We start from the raw sequence: 12,146 nt of genomic DNA on the forward strand, positions 1-12,146 counted from the left end.
CCTGTCCCCTGCTTGACAGAGCCTGGCCATTCCCACTGGACAGCTCTTTCCCCACTTTTGGGAGGCATTGCTCTTCCTGCAGGACACTGGTTTGGGGTGGTCCTGCACTTCCATGGACCACTCCAAGCCCTGGCAGAGTGTCCTGCCTGGCTCCCAATGGGATGTAACACATCATGAGCATAGGAGCAGAAAAGCCAGAACAAAGAGAGCATTTGCAATCAGGATTGAACTTCATAGCAGCCACTCCATCCACTGGAGCTCACAAAGCTGCAAACCCCTGCATTTTAAATGCATTAAACAGTCGTTTTAATTTCAAGTAGCGCTGTCAGTGCAGTTACTGTTTGCCATTTCTGGGACACGACAGAAAAAGCAGTGAGAGAAGAGACAGCCTGAGGCTGAGATGAAAAGTGGGGATCCTGTTCTGATGGGATAGAGCACCAGCCAGCCCCAGTGGCTTCTACATCTTCAGCTGACTCTTTTTTCACCCTTGTTTCTAAACTGTCTTCCTAAATACCGGCTAGATGAAAAGCATTTGTGGTTCCCCCCTGGGAGGGATGAGGAAAGGTCGGGATTTACATGGTGATATTTACTACTACAGATTCTGTAATAGCCATTCCAGAAACTTGCTTCAGAGGTTCTCATCCCCATGAACTGAGCCCATGGAACTGCATACCCATGCACCATTAGGATTTCCCAGCAGCTTTAGGTAATTTTTTCTTCTTTCATTACCAATCAACTGCAAATTACTCTTTGTAATTTTCCAACCAAAAAGCCATGTAAAACCTGGCCTTCAAGGATTAGTTGCAGTAGGGAATGGATTACCTCTCTTTAGATTTCCTTTTATTCTCATTTGAACATCTAAAAAGTCGAGTTCAACAGGAAATGGGAACATATTCCTGTGAGAGTCCCTTTCCTTTGCCTCTTCTCTCCCTCTTTCCCCCTTCAAAAGTGGAAAGACTGAATGCTGCTAGTTTTGTACTGCCCGAGGATCAGTGCCGTGCTCTCTGAGCTCCCCTGCTCTGTTCTGAACAAACCCTGAGCTTTGCAGGGGTCTGGAACAGGTTTGTATTTCATTAGAGCAGAAGAAAACACACTGAGAAAATAATGAAGCATGAGGAGCTCGGGTACTTTTTGCAAGTCTCATTATGCAGGTGGCACAGAAGACTGTGTGACAAGAGGACAGATATCTTCTGGCTTCTTACTTCATAACAACACTGCCCTTAACACCTCTGCAGTGTTCAGACCTTCTCACTTCAGTGTTCTCTAAATTTTATTTACCGTGTGTGATTTTACCTGCATCATGAGTGGAGAAATGGAAAAATCAGTGTAAAATAAGGATGACAGTATTCTAGTTGTGCCTTCAGTGTGCAGTTGATCATAAATTGGATACCCCTGCCACCCACATGAACTTTGGGTTTGTATTTATCAGAACTAGCAGTGATACTTTGGGGTTTGTATGGATAAGGACTGTTAAACAATTCTTTCATGTCTGGGACAGTCTGTTTCCACTTTGGACACTGTCACTTGTGGCCCACTGGTTTTGGTAGCATTTCTAAACATATGGCAACTTCTCCCTTAGCACATGTGGCTTTCCAGGGATTAGGTGAAGCAGCAGCCAGGGGAGTCTGTGTCTGCTGCCCTTGGTGTGATCACAGCATGTCCCTGGTGAAGCTGCCTGGCACTTTCTCTAGTGAAATATCCTCTGTTTCTCACGTTGAGATGGCAGAATGCCCCTGCCTGCAGAAGTCACCTGTGGAGTCATTTTGGTGAGATAAGTGGATGCTTGGGAACAACCTCGTGCAACAGATCTTGCAGCAGATGGTGCTTTTAAGTGCTCAGAAATATTCCTTGGATGTAGATTTCAACCATGAGCCAAAGGAAGCCTTCAGTGGTTATGATCAGCATTAAGGTATCTTTCATTATTATTGTTACTGTTATTGTTATTATTATTGTTATTGTTACTATTAATGTGTCTAGATAAGCATCAAGAATTCCCAGAATAGAATTTCCACCTAAAACCCTTTGAAACGAGAATAAATTAAGTATTTACATACTGAAGAGGATTAAAAATACCTCTACCTAACATCAAACATCTGAACACCATTCGAACTCTGGGCAAAAGTGAAGGGAGAGGACAAAATAAGCCATTTGCATATTAAGCAGGCTGAGAAATGCTCAGGAACCTGGAATTTTTATGAATCAAAGAGATACTTTGGGAATTTGAATGGGAGTTCTTTTCTCCTTTTTTTTTTTTTTTTTTTTTTTTTTTTTTTTTTTTTTTTTTTCCCCTCTCCCAGCACAAAAGGACAGTAACACCACGAAATTTGTAGTGCAAAATATATTTTTAAAAGCCCAACCACACAAGTGGTTTTGACAGCAATTCATTGCAATCAGTGGCACTGGGAATTATTGCTATCAGGAGAAGGAACGGGCTGCTGTGCCTACATTGTTTGCTCTAAAGCAGGACAAGAGCCTCACCATTTTGGTGTTAGTGATTTCATCAGTGGGAGAAACAAACAGCCCTGCACTCTGGTCGTGTCATTTTAAAAAGCTCTCAGTTCACCTTTGGAAATAAGCACCCAGGATTGTCTGAAATTATATATTTCCATTCTCTGTACTATTTGAACTCAGTTGGGCTCTGAGGCTGTGGTTCATGTCCTGGCTTCCTCTCGACTCAATTATTGTAATTCATTATTAAATTGTTATTTGTTTTCATTCTTTACGCTGTCTGCTGCTTTGCAAAGCTCAGCAGCTAGATTTGTAATATAGAGAGCTCTGTTCCATCACATTACAGCCTCCCCACAGCATTTTTTTGTTGGCATGTTCAGCAGCACATCGATTTGGATATTTAATTCTTTGCACACTACAGATTAACCCTAATCTATGCAGTGCTTTAAGCAGTTCCTGGGATTTGCAGTTTTCCTAATCTGAACTGCAATCCAAACACAAAGTTTTAAAATTCTTTCAGTGTTTGTAACCGAAACACTGAGTCCAAGTGTTGTTGAGCTTTGAGGTTCATTCCAAGTCCAAAATGGGCTCTGGATCTAGAATTTGCAAAGTCCATCTTGTTTTCATCTGCCAGTGCTCTCTAGGCAGATGAGGGTTTGCTCATTCCTAGAGCAAGAAGGAATTCTGTTAACCCTGTGTGTTTGGGTGCTGTTCCACCTCTCAGAGAATTAGAAGCACCATCTGTTTTTGGGTGGCTGGGCTGAAATGTGTCAGTCGTGTTCCCTGTACCCAGTGCCCCCCACTATCAGCAGTCTCATTCATAGAGACAGAAGTGGTTCCTGTATGTAAAGCCAGTCCAGCCCCCACCTTATCTCTAAGCATGTTCACACTTGCCTCTGCCCCAGACTCAATAGGACTTGCACTCAAAACAGTAATTCACTGACAAATGCAAGACTTGATAGTGCTGCAGACCTTTATTCCCTAATTTTTTTTTGCTTGCTCTTTCTGTCCTTCCTTTCCTTACGCCTTTCATAGTGAAGCTAATTCCCTTTCCTCACTGTTGTCTCCTGTTTCTACCACTTCCTATTTTTTCTTCTCCTAAACTACAGTCTCCCTTGCTCTCCCAGCTGGTTTCCTTTCAGCTGTTCTTTCTGCCCCATCAATTCCCTTTCATTTTCAGCTTTTCCTTTCTCCACTTTTATCACCCTTTTAAAACTTCTTTTCATTTTTCCTGTCTTCTGTCTTAGTCTCAAAAACTTCTCTCACTTTCTCCTCTCTTTTCTCTGTCTTTTCTCTTTCCCCTGTCTCTCTCCCAGAAGTCCTTTTATTGGCAGTCTGTCTCTTGAAGCTCATTCTTTCCCTTTCTTACCACATTTTCACATATTCCCCACTTGTACGCTCCTTTCTAGCTGAGATAAGCATTTGTCCCCAGGAAATGCCCCTGCCTGGGCTTGTCCCAATGTCCCTTTGTTTTCTCCAGCTTTTGTAATTCTCAGCGCACCTGTGTGCCTGGAGAAGCCATTCATCAATAAACAGAGGGCAGGCGATTCATCAAAGTTCTGTCTATGAATGTGTTGCCAGTGTACTTTGGTTTTTTATCCATCAGGCCTCCAAAGCCTCCCCTGGCACGGAGAGTGGCTGGACTAACAGGCTGGCTGATCCTGATCTTGTTTTACCTCATCTTTACCATCTGTCAAAAGGGACAGACCTCTCTCTCCCCTTTTCTCCCTGTCAGAGAGTCCTGGCCATTCCAGGTATGTGTTTTTTGAGGTGACAGCCAGTGTGGTGTGGCATGACAGGACAGTCTCCAGGGTCTATGAGCCAGGAGGCAAGAGGCATCCATACTTGACAGAGTTTTCCTCCCTCAGTGCTCAGAGGACATTGGCTTTGTCAGGAGCTTGCTGGCTGTCCTTGGCAAAGGCCGTGGTTTGGTCACCACACTTGCTTTGCTCTTCATCCTGCCCTCAGGTTTGGCGGCTTCATTGGCATGCACAGTTGCCTGGGAGCAAGATATTGCCAGGACCCAGCCTTGAGCTGAAAACTGTGGATTGTGAATGAACCTCTACATTATGCCAGTGGAAGGCATCCAGACTTCCCCAAGCATTTGGTTTTGCCTTTCTTCCACAGGAGCATTTCTTCCTCTGAAAGGTGCTAACAGAAAACTTCAGAACCTGGGAAATGGATAGAATTGCACAAGCCTTCCCTGCTCCTTGCAGGTAATGGGAAAATATGCAGGTAAATTTGATTATTCTTCCACAATTCTTCTGAATTCTGAATTGCAAAAGAGCTAGTGAACTGTGTCTGCAGATACAGCAAACAGCTACAGCCTTGTTTGCGTCTGATCTGTGTTCATCCACAATGATGGCTGCAGAAACAATCTTATTTTTATTTTTGCTTTTCCAAGGAGAGCATGATCCTGCAAAATCTGCATCACTTTCATTTATGAGCACTGCTATAGGTAAGAAGTTTCCAAACTCTACTTATCCATTGTCCAATGATTTGCTGTTCTCCCTCCACATGAACCGAGCTGTGATACCTTTTGGGCCCTGCACATACATAGAATTTAAGAGTCAGTATTCTTGGTGCTTCTTCTGCAAGCCTTATGGGGAAAAAATCTCTTTTATTTAAAGACATGTCACATTTCTGTGCATGCAGCAAGGATAGCAGGGGGACTTTAAAGCCTAGTGGCTAAAAAAAAATCTGTTATAGGTGTTAGGGGGCAATGTTTTGTCCCATTTTTCTGTTCCAGCTTTGGAAAAGAGTTGGTAATCTTTAAGTGCACTCAGGAGACTATGGCTTTTGTGCAGACATCTGCAAAGTGATTGAATTTTACCAATTGTGCAGGCACTCAGACACTTATTAGACTATATTACCAGAGCTATTTGGAAAGAAGGAATTGGAGAGAAAAGAAATTCTGTAATGTGTGGAGGGGTTTCTTGTAGCCTGTTTTGGGGAAGAAATTTTTCAGCCACTGTGGAATGGTGTGGGGTAAAAAAATATCCTAAAATACGTTTGTTTTTGCATTCTCACAGTCCTTTGACCAAGACCTGCTCAGACTTTGGCTTGGCTTGATACTGTTACTTGTTGCACACTCTTCTGCAGGGCTCTTTCAGCAGGTTTCAGTCAGTGTCATGTGTGTGAGCAGTGGGAACCCTGCACCTCCTGCCTGTCACACACACTCCGTGCCTGCTCTGCAAAGGTAAAAAACAGCTGCAGCCTCCTTGTAAACTGCAACATGAGCTTCAAGTGGCTCCTTCTCAAGAGGCTCTGGGGTCAGCCACAGGCTGCAAGGATGTCTGTTAACAGCATGGCTGTCTCACAGGATGGGCACCGGGAAGAGCCTGCTCCTGGTATTCCCAGAATGACACATCAAGGTTCCAAAAAATTAATATGCAGGGCATTTACTGGAGATTCCACTAGCATGTCATGAACTTAGGTGTGATGTGAGCATGTAAGTGCTGCCTGCTGACGCCGACACATTGTTCTTCGGAGGCTCTAACGTGATTTTTGTGATCGCTCCAAGCGCGATGGCCCTGCTGGGCAAACTTTCAAAGGTGGGTAGAAATGTGTGTTTGCACATCAAAGTAGGCAATTTATTTCACAAACACCAAGGTGTCCAGTTATCCGTTTTGCTTATGCAAATACAAATTTTCACGAGCACAACAGCTGTGCCTTCCCTGCAATTATTTCCATAAGGTAGCGGATTGTTAACTGAAGGAGACGTGCCTGTGATGCTGCTTGGGGAGCGTTTCTGGGGCTTGGGTTGCACAAGACAAGAAGGGTACAGATAGTCCAGTGGCACTCAGGCTCAGTGGTGCAAAACTGGCATTGTGAAATCTGGATCTGGGGTCAGTTTTGTGAGAAAGGTCAGGATCCGGACTGAGGGTGAAGACTGGACCCCTGGGCCATGCTGTGTCCGTGTCGATTTGGGGTGTGATGTCTTCTCATCCCATGCTGTGTGGGTTGTTCTGTGGTGCCTTTTGGACACGGACACGCGTTTCTTAGCGATCGGTTTGCACCGGGCTTGGCAGGGCACCCAGGGGTTGGATGTGAGCGTGTGTAGCCCGAGCTTCCCCGGCGAGCCGTTCCCCAGCCGGACCCCAGGGCGGACCCCCACCCAGCGCATCCTTCGGAACTCCGGCTCACAGCACCGCACGCCGTGTCGCGGAGCCGGCCGGCGCTCCACGGCGGGGCGTGCGGGACGGCATCTCCCCGCGGTGCCCCCGAGGCCGGCGCCGCGATCCCGCCGGTGCCCCCGAGGCCGGCGCGGCGGTCCCGGTGCGGCGGAGCCCCCGCCGGCCTGCGGGCCCCCTCCCGCGGGCTCCCCTATGAGGTCAGCGCTGCGCGGAGGCTCCGCCCGCGGCCCCGCCCGCCCGCCCGCGGCCGCAGGGGGCGGCGGGCCGCGCTCCGCCCCGCGGCCGCCCCGCTCCCGCGTTCATTTCATTCCTCCCCTCATTCCGCGCATTCCTCGCATCGCTGGCGCCGCGCAGCCCGGCCGGGAGCCCGGCCCGCCCCGCCGCCGGCCGGGCAGCAACTCATCCTCCGAGGGCTCCGTCCGCCGGCCCGCGGCAACCTACGGCCGCGGTATAAATAGCCAAGCGGCGGATTAAAAATAGGCGCGGGGCCATAAATAGCCGGGGCGGCCCGGGGGCGGCGGGCGAAGTTTTGCCGTCGGAGCGCGGCGCGCTGGCGGTGCGCGGAGGGGCCCGCGGCGCGGAGGTAAGGGCGGCCGGGGCGCGCACGCCGCTTTGTGCGGCGGGGCGGGGGGCCCGTCCCGGCCGGGGGCGGCCCGGGGGAGGCCGGAGCCCCCGCAGGTGCCGGGGCAGGCGGGCCGGGGGCCGCGCCTGGGGGGAGAAGTTGCTCGGCGCGGAGTTGTGGCGCTGCGGGGCCGCGGCCGGAGCTGCAACAGGCGCTGCCGCCCGCCCCGCTCCGCTCCGCTCCGCTCCCCCGCTCGCACTCAGTGGCCTGAGTCACCGCCCGGCACCGGGCGCGCTCACACGCCGCTAGCACTCACTCACACACACACACACTCGCACAGAGGCTCTCCCCCCTCGCACACGCGCGCACCGATCCTTGGCATTTTTCACATTTTTTTGTTGGGGCTTTTTTTTTCTGTTTTGTTTTGGGTTTTTTTTTTTTTTTTTTTTTTTTTTTTTTCCGCGGGGAAGCCAGCGAGCGAGCCGGGAGCAGCCCCGGGCTGGGCGCGGAGGCTCGCAGCTCTCAGCAGCCATCCCCCGGCGGCCCGGCCTGGCGCGGAGCTCCGCTCGCCGCGCTGCCCCCAGCTTCGCCTCCCTCCCCTCGGTTGTTTTCCTCTAAAAGATGAAAGAAGGAATGTCTTTTTTCGCTGCTTCTCCTCCTTCTCCAGAGCTGCTGCTGCTGCTGCTGCCGCCGCTGCTGGTTAATTGCACATTCAAGTGGAAAATTTTCGGGAGTCAGCAGAAACATTGTATCCAAAAAAGACAAAGTCGCAGTTACAGCAACACCGAGGAGATTGTCCCTGGAAAACTTCCTTTCGGTAGGAACCGCAGGGTTTTGTTTTCGGTGGTTTTTTTCCCCCCCCGTCTCTCGGCGAGGTTTTGAAGAGCTCCATCGCACAGCTGTCCCCGGCGCTGGTGCGGAGGGCCGGTGGCAGCCTTTGTTCGCGGAGGAGCGCTTTCAAAGGAAGTACACTTCCAAGGGGGAGGGAAAACTTATACAGTGCGCCTTTTGTACCCAAATTAAAACAAAGCGGCCCCCTCCACACAACCAAACAAAAACAGCGAGGCGAAATAAAGCGAGAGGAGGGGGGAAATATCTCTGTTTTCACCAAGGAAAAAAAGTTTGCGCTCCTGCCTCTGTTGAGCACGGTCCTAGTCGTGATTTTTTTTTTTTTTTCTCCTCTTGAAATCTGTTTTAAGTTGAACGGTGTTACCAGTGTAAAAATATTTATGAAACAATGAAATACCAGCCACCCACGTTTCTCGGGAGAGTTGTTAACTTATTAGAAACAAGTGCCTGCCTTTGATATGAAGAAATGAAAAGTGACCTCCAGAAGTGCTGGAAAGTTAGGGAGCAGTTCTGCCCTGCGCTCTCTGAATGTAAATGGCTCCCAGCATTTTTTAACTGCTCCTTTCTAGGCAAGGAAGGCCAAGAAACATCAGATTGTACTGGTATTTTCTGACTTAAAACAGCGTTTATAAGAGATGTAAGTCGAAATGGCAGAGCCTCAGGGAGAAAAAAAGTACATATGCAGCTGTATTAGCAGGAGCATGTTTGCTTTCTCTTCGTGCTGATAAAGTTTGGAAATGCAATATTGCCAGTTAGCGGTTTCACAGAGCTGGGTAGTGGCAAAGTTGGGAGCTGTGTGGATAACGTGCTGCTCTGCCTGGCTGCATGCTCAGTTATTCTGCAGCACATCCAGTATGGAAATCTCTGTGGGAATGCCTCGAAGAGGAAAATTCATGTAAATAACTAAGTGCTACCTGCAATTGAATATGAAAACAAAAATGATTATAATTACATTAGGACTTAATTTAAAATTATGTAGGGTTCTTCTTACAACCCTAGATTGGGAATGCGTGTCTGTAATGTATGATGTATTCTATCTCTATAAATAGTTGGGGAATACCATTACAGAATATTAGATTGTACTGATGGTAAGATGGTGCTATTAAAAATGACACAGACCTGGGTATTAAATTACTTCTTGGGGTGGGAGGGAAACTTGCATGTTTGTTTGTATGTGAACATATATATTTTTATATACACACAAACGCTTCCTTTATTTGGGAATAGAAATACAGAAATTAATACAGTGGGTGTTCTTGAAACACAAAACTGAAGATTTTATATTTGGATCACATTCTGAAGTTGCAAGTTTTTAATATCAACTTTTTGAAATTATTTTCACGAAGGGCAAATGTTTCAGAGGTGTGTTTATTTTTTGCCTTTGTGGTAAGACACGTCTTTTCACACTGCACTGGTGTTTAATTAGGTCATAAAGTGTTTTCTGTACTGGTAGGGATAATTCTGCTTTTTGTTCGCTCCAGGTTTTTATCAGCTGACCAAGCAGAAATTTTGGATGCTGTGGTAGGTTGGGCATGCAAAGGATTTCTTTCAATTTTTCTTCTTAGCAATCTAGTAATACCTTTGGCAAGTACTTTATCTCTGGACACGTTCGGTGTGCTTTGAGCATCGATCCTGCTTATTGGTAAATCCTGGTGGAGTAAATATTGTTGGCCTTTTCAGCCAGGAGAGTGGAACTACAGCTCTTGAGGCTCAAACTGTGGTTTTATGTTCTCCACAGTTCCTTAGCTGGCGCTGAGCGGGCTGTACAGGAGCACTGAAGCAAGGGAAAAATGCTGATTTGACGGGAGTCTTAGTAAAGACAGAGTGCGCTTAAAGGAGTTTTAATTAAAACAGCTAGAAAAGAACAGCAGAAACGTAATTACAAAGTGGCCCTGGCCGTGAGTGTCCAGCTGAGCAATGATAGTGTGTTGTGATGTGTGGGGATGTCAGAGCATGTGTGTAGTGTGTTTGGTGTCACTTGGAACCAGTGGGATTTTGTTGTTGCTGCTGGATGCTGTCGTGGTTTTGGATATCGTTAAAGTGGTTTCTGGGCTTTGTTTGTCCATGCCTGAAAAAGTTAAGTTCAGTTGAGTCACATGCTGAGGAAAAAAAAAAATAATTTCTTCCTTCTTTCTGTTTAAGCTGCCTTTGTGATAATATTGTAAGCGAGCTTTCAAGGTATGGTACAGGCAATACAGAATAAAAACTGGAGCTGTAGAGAAATGCTGGCATCTTTCATTTAAAAAAAAAGGGAAAGGTAAAAAACATGCAGTCATGTATCATGATACAGCTGTCAGTTTTCAGTCTGTAAAGTAGGATGGTTACACTGCTGGAAGAATTTCACCAGAAGTTATCTGATTTTATTAGAAGGTGCCTAAGACTTTTCCCAAAAGATGGAGATTTACTGTACAGTTCTGGATGTGTGTGTCTGGGAGAAGGTTACGCTCAAACCTGTTACGAGCACATGGTTTCTTACTGGATACATACCGTGTGTGTGTGTATATATATAATATATATATCTCACTCATTCTAACTGGTATTTCTTCATGTCATGGATATTAATCCTGTACCCCTCCAGAGATGGTTTAAAAGCTGTCTTTTCCGTAGTGATTCCATTTATTTAAGAAGAGAATATTGGCTGGATCCAATCCTTGCTCAGGTTAAAGTGACCAGGATGACTCATAGAAATAAACATTTGCTGGATCAAATACTAAGATATTTACAGCATGTGCTTTATGTGCATGGTTAGTGTGATATTTGATGTCTAAAGAAGGACATCTTTGATTTAAAAGAATATTGGTTTGACACACATACTTTTTCAAATTTCTGCTCAGGGCTTATGTTCTGCTTAACTTGTAATCTGCCTAAGACTTGAAGGCAAATTTCTATTAGCAGCTGATCATTCACTTCATTCAGGCTCTTATTCAGAGCACATGCAAATATGAGGTGAGGGCTGACTTTTCAGAAATCTGGTCTAAATTCAGGTTAATTCCATCAACCTCATACGGCCTGTTGCTGGATTACGTTGGCTGTAATGAGGGTGAAAACTGGCCCTTTAAAAGTTATTTTGAAGTCCCCAGCTCGTCACGGGGACCTACCTTTTCATGAGAGAAATTGTCCTTTTTTCTGGGATCTGAGGTTTAATTTCTGTCGTGTCGCCGTGTTGCACTTTGCCGTTAGCGCTTGCCACGAGCTGGGGTGTTTCATATTGCTAAACTGCAGCCCTTTACTGTTAAAAAACTGTTTGAATCTCAACAAAATTTTAGAACTTTTGGGAGGTAAATCATCTCTCTGCAAGCAAGGGCTGTTATTGGGTTTGTGGCAGTTTGTTTTAGTGCTGTACAATTTAAGTTGCATCCTGTGATATATGAACAGATTAATGGCATTATTAATTATAAAGCAAACTGACTCTAAGCTGTGCTGAAGACACAGTTTTAGAAGAAAAATCTCTGCAATTTATTCCCACTTTATGACCATATCTTGCTCTCTGTTCTTGGACAAAACTCCTTTTGACTTTTGCAAGTGGAACAAGGATGGAATAGTATTTCCTGGAATAACTTCGTGTTTGGTTTGAATGATTGCTCATTTCCAAAACAGAAGAGAGTGAAAAGTTGCAGACTTAAGTCCTTTGAGGCAGCAACTTCAAATCTGCTTCTCGGATCTGTCACATAAAATTCGGCTAAGTGTTTTCCGATTTCATACAGCAAACTTCTCATTTTTTGTGAAGTCCTGATTCCACTGCAATCACTGTGAGTTTCATCTCGTTATTGGTAAAGCCCAAATTTCTGCCTGCATTGATGCAGATCCAGCAACTTTTATAGGTTGGATCAGGTTATTAATGTTCCACCAGCATTATATTAATTTCAAACCACAGGGATTGAAGTCAAACCTGGCTCCTGTCGACTGACTGGAGTTACTGTACCCAGGAAGGCTCACAGAGGGCCCATCATGTGCTACATGCCGCCGTTTGCTGGGTGAATTTTTGCACACGCGTCCGGGACGCGATGGAAATCCGCGGAGTGTGGGAAGGGTTTGCAGTTGCTTGCCCGGTTGGCGCTGGGCTGTGACCCCATTTCCTGGTCCCTCCAGCCTGTGCCTGCCTTGTCAGAGGCAGCCTGTTTTAGTTTGGCTCCTGTCCAGTCCAAGGTATC

The 12,146-nt window shown here is 46.4% G+C and overlaps 1 protein-coding gene across 1 annotated transcript in view; it reads left to right on the plus strand.

The window, feature by feature from the left end:
* Positions 1 to 7,858: 7,858 nt before the first annotated feature.
* Positions 7,859 to 12,146, plus strand: part of TEAD1 (TEA domain transcription factor 1) — a 153,229-nt gene continuing 148,941 nt past the window's right edge. Inside the window, exon 1 of the mRNA XM_066320590.1 lies at positions 7,859 to 7,963. The gene's annotated coding sequence lies outside the window, so the exon portion shown is untranslated. The remainder of the gene's footprint in view (positions 7,964 to 12,146) is intronic.

This window comes from Sylvia atricapilla, chromosome 6 (genome assembly GCF_009819655.1).
Source record: "Sylvia atricapilla isolate bSylAtr1 chromosome 6, bSylAtr1.pri, whole genome shotgun sequence".
NCBI lineage: Eukaryota > Metazoa > Chordata > Aves > Passeriformes > Sylviidae > Sylvia > Sylvia atricapilla.